A 12,437-nucleotide genomic window follows, 5' to 3' on the forward strand; every position below is an offset into this window, starting at 1 on the left:
AACACATATTGACAGCATTCTCTGCCACAATGCACGTGATTTTCACTATTATAATTGCAGTAAATCAGTTTAGTATGTTCTAATGATCCATAATTATTCTGTTTCTTTCATAAAGATAAATTGAGCAAATACACATTTAGTGAATTCAATACACTTCTTTAAGCCAACAAATTACTAGGTAATAGTCAATTGTTGGATTTCATGCATATAATTTTATACAAAGTACTCCAGCATTGACTGAAGTTTAATTTGTTTTTCATTGTAAAGAGAGCAGCAAGTCACCGTCTATTGGTCTTCTTGAACAACATAATGTTAAAGAACAATGGTTACTCAGAAATACCACAGAAGTCTGAAAGCATAGCAGAAGCAGCAGGTGTCAGCGACTCTCAAATACAATGCCATGACATGATGTGCCAAAACATGTCACGACGTGCATGGACAGAACAAACTACAACTATGGACATGCTCAGGCGACAGCCTTTAGCATATGATATTTAATACTAAATCTGGAATAAACCTTCAGAGTTCTGTATACAAATAGCAATTGTTCAAAGATGACTGGACCTTTTATTTCCAAACAAGTTGACCATGGAGGACACTGCTTTCAAATAAAATGTAATCACTTGAATAATTAGTCTGAATTTCAAACTTTCAGTCTCATACTTTTATACTGCATTGATAATTTAGCTACAAAGGAAAAATTGAGCATTGAGCCATTTTTCTGCTTGGCCAATTTAACCTGGAAGAAAGACTTGCATTTATAAAGCATATTTCATGACCTCGGGACATCCCAAAGCACAATGTGATAATGGCCAGATAATCTGTTTTAGTGATGTTGGTTGAGGGATAAATATTGGCCAGAACACCGGGGAGAACTCCCCTGCTCGTCTTTGAAATAGTGCCATGGGATCTTTGACTTTATTTTTTATTTCAAAATATACTTTATTTCTTCGAATTTAAGGATCCACACAGTTCAATGTGAATATCACAATTCAAAAACCAGTACAATTCAAACCAAAACACTACAGATTGTACAAAGCAATCTCATTACAATTCAAACACACTATTTCTTATGACTCAGTGAATATACAAGGGGTGGCCTTTCCCCATAGAGCCCTTGCATAGGTCGCACCTCACCTCAGTGCGTCCCGCAGCACGTACTCCTGGACCTTGGAGTGTGCCAGTCGGCAACACTCGGTCGTGGACAGCTCCTTCAGCTGGAAGACCAGCATGTTTCAGGAGGTTCAAAGGGCCTCCTTCAACGAGTTGGTGGTCTTCCAGCCGCAGGTGATATCTGTCTCAGTGCGCGTCCATAGAGCACAGCGTCCTGTGTTACCGAACTGTTTGGGATGAACCGGGACAGATACCAACGCATCTCTCTCCACACCCTCCGTGCCAAGGGGCAGCCCATCAGGAGGTGGAAAACGGTCTCCTCCCCGCCACAGCCTCAAGGGCAGTTCACGGCAGCGCTGAGGTTCCGTGCGTGTTGGAAGGACCGCACTGGGAGGGCCTATCTCACCACCATCCAGGTTACATCCTGGTGCCTGTTGGTCAGTTCCGGCGACGAGACGTTCTACCAAATGGCATCGACATCTGGTCGGGGAAGAAACCAATCGAGTCCACCCTCTCAGTTCCTTGCAGGACTATGAACGTTTTGTGTCGACCACCGTCTGACGGCCTTGTGGTTGATGGGGTTCCTCCTCAGGAACTTTTCCACCTGGAACAGTGGGGGGGGGGGGGGGGGGGGGGGGAAGAGGAGAACAACAGACGGTCCAGCTGGATTGGACGGGAAGTCCTGCACCTGCTTGGCCAGCGTGGCCAGACCCAGCCTTCTCAGTGTGTTGGACAGGTAGAAACCCAGCACGTAGTGACACTTGGTGTTTGTGTACTGGGGCTTTACACATATCCTGAGGCAGCCACACACAAAGATGGCCATCAGGATCAGAGCAGCGTTGGGGACGCTCCCTCCCCTCCCCTGTCTGGGGTCTTGTACATGGTGGCCCTGCGGATGCATTCTACCTTGGACCTCCAGACCTGTGAGGACAGACAGGGTTTAATGTCTCATCTGAAAGACAGCACTTCCGGCAGTACAACACTCTCAGTACTGCACTGCAGTGTTAAACTAGATTTTGTGTTCAAGTCACTGGAATAGGACTTTAACCCACAATACTTCAATATCAGCAAATTTTTGAAAAAGACAACACCTAAGCTTCGCATATGGAGTCTAAATATTACCACATACTAGAAAAACATACCTATCACTTGCACACACTTGAAATAACACCAAAGTCATTTATGTTCAAAGTATTTCTCACTAGAATATTTCAATACTTTTCATATAATTTAGTTACAATAATCTTGTGTAATTTACTACGGTTCTTTAGGAAAGATGTTGCGTTTATATAAAGCCTTATCATATTTGTTGCATGTCACAAAGTACTTTGCATACAACAAATTAGTCTTTGAAATTAAATCACTGTTGTTATTTGGACAAATGTGCCATTTTGCACCCAACATGGCCCTCAAACAATAATTATATTAATGACCAGTTAATCCATTTTTGATGGTGTTGGTTGAAGGAAGAATATTGGTCAAGGTAGTAGAAACACACCCCACTCTTCTTCAAATAATGCCATGGAATCTTTACTGTCCACTTGAACCATCAGAACAGACAGACAGATTTAATATCTCACCTGAAGGACAGTACTTCAGACAATTCAGCACACCCTCACTCACTAATGCAACTGGCTAGGTTAACTGCTCAAGTCCTGGAATGGGGCTTGAGCTCACAAACTTTGCATAAGGCATTACATGCCATATGGAACTCCAATTCACAGCCTCATGAAGTGATGGGATATGAACTGATCCCTCCAGTGCTCCACACTGTAGAGTTGCTGATCTCAACTGTGGCAGCTGTGGAAAACAGTGCTATTAAGAGTCCAGTGTGAGGAGGGGGAAGAACCTGCTCTTGGGCTGAAAAGTAGCACAGATGGAGAGGCCAAAGCAGGTTCATGGCCCAGTGATAGCTGAAAAGAGGAGAAAATAACTTGGGCAAGGGAAGCATGTATCTAATAGCAAACAATTAATCTAGCCCTGCAATGAATATATTGGCAAAGTCTTGGAGGGATCCCACAACTACTATAAAAAGCAGTGTACTAGTTACTTTAAAAATATTGAACACTACAGTTTGATATGATTTTATTTATTTGGTGAAGCCATTCTGTTCATGGATACCACTGTAAACAACATGCAGACACCAGGTTATAGCTAAAATAGCTCATATTTTGGTGGTATTGTGTAACAAAGGGTAGGAAAGCAGGATCCTCTGGCAATCTCTCAACAATTGAGTAAGATTTTATGCTGAGAAACAAAGATTTGAGTTTTAAGATTAGCAAGATTTTATGATGGCTATAAAATATCCCACAATTGACAAAGGGGAGGGCAGGCTTTCCAGAAGGTTCTTCGGCATGGCATGTTTGCTGTCTTATAGGTGTCAGTGGTAGCACTCTTGCCTAAATCAGAAGGTCATGGGTTCAAGTCCCACTCTCGACAATTAAATCACACAATCTAAATGTGTGATCACACCCTTCAACCAGACGAAATCGAAGTTCTCAGCCGAGGGCTCAATTTCTGCCCCACTACCAAAATGGACCCCACTAGTCTCGCGGCGGACACAGAGGAATTCATCAGGAGAATGAGGCTCCGGGAATTCTACCACAAACCCCAAGATTTCAACAGCGAACCCAATGAGACAATCGACGATCCGGAACAGCAGACAGAGGGATCCGCGGTACAGCAACCGAAGAGGAAAGAGTCAAACTGGACTCCTCCGGAGGGTCGCTGCCCTCAGCTGGACATGTATGCTCAAGCTGTCAGGAAATGCGTCAATGCCAGATTCATCAGCCGCACTCAGAAGACAGTCCAGAATGTCACCCAAGCACAACGCAACGCCATCAACGCTCTCAAGACCAACCGCAACATCGTCATCAAACCAGCGGACAAAGGAGGAGCCATAGTCATACAGAACAGAACAGACTATTGCAAAGAAGCATACCGACAACTGGACAACCAGGAACACTACAGACGGTTACCCGCAGATCCGACCAAAGAACACACCCACCAGCTCAACAAACTGATCAAGACCTTCGATCCAGACCTTCAAAGCATCCTACGCATTCTCATCCCACGTAATCCCCGCGTGGGAGACTTCTACTGCCTCCCAAAGATACACAAAGCCAACACACCCGGACGTCCCATCGTATCAGGCAACGGAACCCTGTGTGAGAACCTCTCTGGATACATCGAGGGCATCCTGAAACCCATCGTACAGGGAACCCCCAGCTTCTGTCGTGACACTACAGACTTCCTACAAAAACTCAGTACCCACGGACCAGTTGAACCAGGAACACTTCTCACCACGATGGACGTCTCGGCACTATACACCAGTATCCCCCACGATGACGGCATCGCTGCGACAGCATCAATACTCAACACCAACAACAGCCAATCTCCGGAAGCCATCCTACAACTCATCCGCTTCATCCTGGATCACAATGTCTTCACCTTCGATAACCAGTTCTTTACCCAAACACACGGAACAGCCATGGGGACCAAATTCGCACCCCAATACGCCAACATTTTCATGCACAAGTTCGAGCAGGACTTCTTCACTGCACAAGACCTCCAACCAACACTATACACCAGATACATCGACGACATTTTCTTTCTATGGACCCACGGCAAGGAATCACTAAAGAGACTACACGATAACATCAACAAGTTCCATCCCACCATCAAGCTCACCATGGACTACTCCTCAGAATCAGTTTCTTTCTTGGACACACGAATCTCCATCAAAGACGGGCACCTCAGCACCTCACTCTACCGCAAGCCCACGGACAACCTCACGATGCTCCACTTTTCCAGCTTCCACCCTAACCACGTCAAAGAGGCCATCCCCTATGGACAGGCCCTGCGAATACACAGGGTCTGCTCAGACGAGGAGGAACGCGATGGACACCTACAGACGCTGAAAGACGCCCTAGTAAGAACGGGATATGACGCTCGACTCATCGATCGACAGTTCCGACGGGCCACAGCAAAAAATCGCATAGACCTCCTCAGGAGACTAACACGGGACGCAACCAACAGAGTACCCTTTGTCGTCCAGTACTTCCCCGGAGCGGAGAAACTACGCCATGTTCTCCGCAGCCTTCAACATGTCATCAATGAGGACAAACACCTCGCTATGGCCATCCCCACACCTCCACTACTCGCCTTTAAACAGCCACCCAACCTCAAACAGACCATCGTTCGCAGCAAACTACCTAGCTTTCAAGAGAACAGCGTCCACGACGCCACACAACCCTGCCACGGTAACCTCTGCAAGACATGCCAGATCATCGACACAGATACCACCATCACACGAGATGACACCACCCACCAGGTGCATGGTTCATACTCCTGTGACTCAGCCAACGTTGTCTACCTCATACGTTGCAGGAAAGGATGCCCCAGAGCATGGTACATTGGCGAGACCATGCAGACGCTGCGACAACGGATGAACGGACACCGCGCAACAATCGCCAAACAGGAGGGTTCCCTCCCAGTCGGGGAACACTTCAGCAGTCATGGACATTCATCCACCGACCTTCGGGTAAGCGTACTCCAAGGCGACCTTCGAGACACACGACAACGCAAAATTGTCGAGCAGAAATTGATAGCCAAGTTCCGCACCCATGAGGACGGCCTCAACCGGGATCTTGGGTTCATGTCACGCTACACGTTACCCCACCAGCGAACAAATGTTATCTGTTTTTAATATAATGGGTCATTTGCTGGCTCTCTCTGCCTTCCGGATGTTTCTGCCTCTCTCTGTTTTTTTTTCTCTGTTTTTTTTCCCTGTTTGTTTTTTTGTTGAATGTGTATTCGGAGGTTCTGCAGGTAACACCTCTCTGTCTGAACACGGTGATTGCCTTGGCAACGGGCAGTTGCAGGGGCAGTCTGTAAACACCATGTATTATTGTTCAATATGTATAAATGCGTAGGCTTCAAGGAGATCTTGAAACATTTGCCTGAGGAAGGAGAAAATCTCCGAAAGCTTGTGAATTTAAAATAAAATTGCTGGACTATAACTTGGTGTTGTAAAATTGTTTACAACACACAATCTAAGCTAGCTCTTCAATGCAGTTTTGAGGGAGTGCTACATGGTTAGGGTTGCCGTCTTTCAGATAAGGCGCTAAACCGAGGCCCTGTCTGCCCTCTCGGCACTATTCGAAGAGCAGGGGAGCTCTCCCTACATTCTGGACAATATTTATCCCTCAACTAACAGATGATCTGATCATTTATTTAATTGTTATTTGTGGGATCTTATGGAATTGGCTGCCACGTTTTCTACATTACAATGCTGGCTGCAGTTCAAAATTATTAATTGGCTGTAAAGCACATTGGAGCATCCAGAGGTCATGAAAGGCACAATATAAATGCAAGTTCCACAAATGCTGGTCGACCCCCAGGGAAGAGAATTTTATTCCACCTGTTATTTGTCAACTTTTAAACATAGACTGCAAGTTACCCTCTCTAACATCTTTGCTACTTTTATACTAGCTGCAAGCTGAAAATACTATATACTAAACAGATTTACTCCCAGATCAGTGCATGATAAAACCTCACAAAAACGTGACGAATGCACTGGATTTTCATCTAACACATTACATTTATCAAAAATAGTTTGTGCTGATTTTAAAAAAATACATGTTAAACTGTTTTTAATTAGCATTCAAAGTCTAGAATTAGAATTTCTTTAAAGGGAATTGCAGCACTTGTATCCAGTGAAGGAAATCAGCTTTTAGTGAAACAATAGTTTCTGATTACATTGTTACTTGGTAAGAGATGAGAAATCAGGTGAAAAAGCTGACTTTATGAAATTCTGGTCTGATGGCTGCACACGTAGATGTAACTGCTAATGTTTTTTTCCCCACAGGATTGCGATGCTCTCAGCCAAAGCACTCTTCACAAGAAAAATTAACCTTTTTTTTGCATTTAATCGTGTGCACACCAAAAAACCAAACTGAATTAATTGATACGAGATTCATTTATTTTCTGGACAAAAAGAAAACGCACAAATCGACTTTTAGAAACTCAACAGGGCTCCTGATTAATCTACACACAAGGACATCCAGGTTTCACAACGGGGCGTCTGACTCTTTACCGTTAATGTACAAAAAAAAAGATCAATTTAAAGTAACAGACTAGTCTTCCATTTAGCGCATTCTACAGTTTGCAATGGATTGAAAATAACCGAAAGCATGTCAAACAGCAGGAGTCCAGAGCGCACAATATTAAAGAGAGGAAAAAAAATCGCTCGGCCCCAGGATAGTCGGTCTCTTTAAAATATGCAGCCACGGCGCTCGTGAGCCGCCCCGGGACCCGGCTCGTTGCTCCTCTCCGGTCCGCATCACTCACCCTCCGCTCCCGCTGCTGCTTCTCGCCACAGACAAAGGCCGTATCAACCTTTCCCCAAACGTCCTAACCGCGCCTCTCGCATCATTGTGTGTATATACACATATATATTTTTGGTAAGACACGCGTTTTGACGACAGACTACTACCACCCCCTTCCCCGCTAGCTGCTTAACTCGACCAAGAGCAGCAGCAGCAGCAACGACCGGCAAACTTAACCGCCCGACTGAACGCTGCGTACGTTTAAAAACACCAGTGAAACACAAAGAGCGCCTGTCGCCGTCAAGAGTGTCCTCCCGCTGGGCATTGTGGGCTGCTGGGTATCAGCCAAGGCAACAGCTTCCATCAATCAACAATGAAACAAACTCTAGCTAGCCATATGGCTGACTGCTAGAGTTAGCAACACCAGGGAAGGTGTTTAGGAATAACAGGGTTGAAAACTTAAACTGTGTTCATTTTCAAGAGTGACATATATGCTAGAACAGGGCAAACCCTAGATGCCAGATTTTCAGTGCAGCCTTTTTTAAATAATCCAATAAGGGTTGCCCCAGTGTCATCAAAAAAAACCAAACAGAAGTGCTCCCCATTTTAGAGGGACGTAACAAATAAAGAACTAAACCATAAAACAAAGGAAACTTAGATAATAATATTATCAATGTCCACTATGCACTCCAGTCCCTGTGGTGCCCACGAATCGCGAAAGGTCTCAAGCGTAGATGGGCACCGCGTGTTCCTTCGCCAAGGCCACCCGGGTTCGGAAGGGAGAGATTTTCGGTGTGAAGTGTATGCCTGAGGCAGTGGCCATACACTGCAACTCACAAAACCTAAAAGAAAGCTGACGAATAGCATCTAAAAAGCATCGCCACCCTCAAAACTGACTGCTCAAAGCAGCCCTGGATTTAGACCTGCAGGGTGTAGGACTTAAAACAATGGTGGCACAGGGCTTATCTTAACTTCAGCAGCTACATCCATATGACTTTAATCACTTTTATTGTAGTACACTAAATGAGAGTTTGCAGCACTGTTGGATTTAGAAATTACTGAAGGTGGATGTCAACGCTGACAGCATGAGAATTAGTTGTAGGGTAGGGTTTGGGGACACGCCCTCTAGAAAATTTAGATTTTTGATACCTGTTATGGAGCACTCTCTAGCATTTTGGAGCCTATTGCAATTATAAATGTAGATCTCACTTTATTTTTTCCAACAAGGAACACTCAACACCACTCCAACCTCACTAGGGCTAGGATGAGGGGGATCCCAGGGGGAGGTTTGGCTTGGTAGGCAAGAGGAAGGGGTGAAGCAGAGGCAGCTATTTACTAACTGATTTTCCGACATAAGGTCACCTCTCAATCTTCTCTTTTCAAGGCTAGATAGCCTAAATTTCACCAATTTTTCCTCATACTTCAGTCTTCTGATCCTAAAGATAAGCTTCATTATTGTTCTATTAAATGCTTCTAGGGTTTGGATTTCTTTCTTGTGCCTCAGTAACCAGAACCTGTCATTGGACTCAAGGTATGATCTGACCAGAGACATTTTTAAACCAAAATGGGTGATTGCTATTTTTAATGAGTGGCACTAGGTAGGTATGCCAGTTATTTTCTGTAAATCAATTTAACAGTTTAAACAAATCCTTTGTTTATTTTTGATAGACAGACTTGTGAGTAGGGTGTCCCTCCTTGCTAAGCTGCTTCAGTGACATCAGGCACAAGGAATATCCTGAAATGATTCTTTTGCAATCAGCAGGGGGAAAGTGTGATTTTAGACTGGCCTGACAGCCGATCTGGAGCCTCCCAACCCCAAGAAAATATACAACAGCCTGGGAATGTAGGTACATCAAGGTCAGGTGTCTCCAGAGCAGCTCTCAGGCTGGTCTGAAGCTGTACCCCTGCAACTGCAATAGAGTTGCTCTGGGACGCACAGTGTACTCCATATATTTGACATTATTAATAATATAAGAAATAGGAGCAGGAGTATGCCATACGGCCCCTCGAGCCTGCTCCGCCGTTCAATAAGATCATGACTGATCTTCTATCTCCACTCCACTTTCCTGTCCGATCCCCATGTCCCTTGATTTCTTTAGTGTCCAAAATCTATCAATCTCAGTCTTGAATATACTCAACAACTGAGCATCCACAGCCCTCTGGGGTAGAGAATTCCAAAGATTCACAACCCTGTGAGTGAAGAAATTTTTCCTCATCTCGGTCCTAAATGGCCGACTTCTTATCTTGAGACTATGACCCCTAGTTCTAGACTCTCCAGCCAGGGGAAACAGCCTCTCAGCATCAGTCCTGTCAAGCCCTCTAAAAATTTTATACGTTTCAATGAGATCACCTCTCATTCTTCTAAACTCCAGAGAATATAGGCCCATTCAACACAATCTCTCCTCATAAGACATATTAGAGTGGAAGATGACATTTAGTGCAGACAAATATAAAGTACTGCATAAAGCAAGGAAATGTGCAACACATATTCCATGAATGATGTTAAAATAGCTAAGCTGGAAGTTGAAAGAGAATGGCCTTGTTCATCCATAAGTATCGTGTGATCTTGTGATCCAGTAGTAAGGATACGAATGGGATTCAGTAAAGTATGGGGTTTGCTCGTTCTCTGCCTGCAATTCCCCCATCTCTCTCGATCTGCATCACTGACAACTGAAGGATGCTCATCTCTGAAGATTTAATTTAATTTGAGGATTTATCTGCCATGTGATAAGTTCAATTTACAAGGACTATGTCTACACAAAGGGTTTAAAGAGACGGAATGTTTTTCTTTTGGTAACTGCCAGTTTAGTACCTCAGGGGCTTTCATTAGTTAGTTACATGTACAAAATATGAGCACCGCACAATTCTAGTCACATGGATTCATTTAAGAGGCCCCAAGACAAAACCACTATCCACAAACAAATACATCCAAGAAGGTCTTAATTGTTTACCTGGAAAAATTTGGAACACAATCAATAATTGACTGGAACATTCTGCAACTGAAATTAACTGAACAATTTTTACCAAAACAACAATGAAACTTTAAACGGCTGGTATTTTCATAAGTGTGACCCTGCCTGTTGCACCATTTGAATGGAAAATCATAATAAAGAAAAAAAAAGACATGCATTTATATAGCGCCTTTCACAACTTCAGGATCTCCCAAAGCACTTTACAGTCAATGAATTACTTTTTTGAAGTGTAGTCACTGTTGTAATGTAGGAAATGCAGCAGCCAATTTGCGCACAGCAAGATCCCACAAACAGCAATGTGGTGATGACCAGATCAACTGTTTTTAGGTGCTGGTTGAAGGATAAATATTGGCCAGGACACTGGGGAGAAATCCCATGCTCTTCTTCGAAATAGTGCCGTGGGATCGTGTATGTCCACCTGAGAGGGCAGATGGGACCTTGGTTTAACGTATCATCTGGAAGACAGATGTGTGCTAAACTAGATCTAATTTAATGACAACTCATAATATGTCAATAAACAAACCACCAAATAAGCTGTTCTTTGTGTATAAATGTAATTTCTTACTTTCATATGTAAACAAATATTCACTCTAATTGTAAACTTTTTTTCGGCTAACATAGTGCATTTAATGATAATCTATAGACTACTTGCTTCACTTTCAGAAGATGCTCATGCAGTGTCCCAAACATGCTCTGTCACAGAATGGTACGATGCATGTTCATGTTCGGCACCTTCCACACTCTTGAATTCCCAGCTCAGCTGTACAGAGGTGCTGGCAGAGATCAGGTGCTTCAGTGCAGTGAGAGACAAACATTTGGAAGGTGGCCTCTGGGTGCCCTCACGCACAATTCAAAAGCTGGATTCAAGATCTTCACAGAGGTTTGGGCCCAGACCACTCCTTCATCCTCTCACCTGGATGGTGCGTGGCTTAGGAACATTTCAGAAAAAAGGAGAGGAAGGAAATAAAAATATCTTAAAATAAATAATATTTCCTGTACATTTGGGGTGGGCCTTGCACAATGTTTTAATTACAAATTTGCACTTTTCAGTTACCTTTTGGATAAGTACTCAACAACCTTTACATCCCTGGAAGAGTTACCTGCCCATTCCTTATTACATAGAGGCCAGAATAGCCCTGGGTCCTTACAGCATTCCCTTGTTTATCTCACCAGAGGGAAAGAAAGAGTAGGGCTTAATCCTGGCACTGGCAACTTTGGAGGCCTGGGGGAATGGAGGCAAATATATGGGGATGAGAAAGAGGAATGGAGGCAGGTAATTTGGGGACAACATACAATGCATGGAATGGGAGGACATGAAGGGGAAGAGAGAAAAAAAATAAAATGGAGCAAACAACAAATTCAAATGAAAAACTTTTGGACAATACTGCTGTGTTGTCTATCTTTACTGTAGGTCATCCAAAACATTCAGAGAAACTCAAATGTTCTGTCATTCCTCTCAATAGGGAGCAACTGCTTTATATTTTACTGTTACTGGAATTTCAAGGGCTAACTTTCACTGCAAAACAAGGCACTTCAAAGTCATTAAAGGACATTCAACAATGAACAGAAAACATGAAGAATTGGTTAATATGTTCCACGATGCTTTACAAAGGAATAATAAGGGGAATGTACTCTGGGCCATGGACTAAGTTTAGGAGAAGTGACTGAGGCTATGTTGAAAAGATGGGTTTTTGATGAGGTTTTCAGTGACAGGTCATTAGGTCAGCCATGGAATGATAATCCTTCCACACATGAGGGATGTCACAGCATTTGAATCTCAATTAATGTTTTCGATGAGCTACAGTAAAGATAGACATTGCAGGTGAATTTTCCAAAAGTAAGTTGTGTTAGATTTCCATCATTCGCCGTGATGCACAGAGTGAATCTGTAGCTGAAATCTTTCACTGCTAGCACAGCAGCCTCACTGACAGTTCTTTGAAAATATACCGAAAGGAGCAGTCAGCATTTTGGTAAATTGTTTTCCTGAGATCAATATAATATGACTGACTCTATTCAAAGGAAG

General features: G+C 43.6%; 1 protein-coding gene across 1 annotated transcript in view; it reads right to left on the reverse strand.

Moving 5' to 3' along the window:
• Positions 1 to 7,745, reverse strand: part of si:ch73-236j9.2 (solute carrier family 35 member E2A) — a 28,718-nt gene extending 20,973 nt beyond the window's left edge. The window contains exon 1 of the mRNA XM_067970420.1: positions 7,465 to 7,745. The gene's annotated coding sequence lies outside the window, so the exon portion shown is untranslated. The remainder of the gene's footprint in view (positions 1 to 7,464) is intronic.
• Between the last annotated feature and the right edge of the window lie 4,692 nt (positions 7,746 to 12,437).

The sequence above is a fragment of the Heptranchias perlo genome, chromosome 32, assembly GCF_035084215.1.
Source record: "Heptranchias perlo isolate sHepPer1 chromosome 32, sHepPer1.hap1, whole genome shotgun sequence".
NCBI classification, from domain to species: Eukaryota; Metazoa; Chordata; class Chondrichthyes; order Hexanchiformes; family Hexanchidae; genus Heptranchias; species Heptranchias perlo.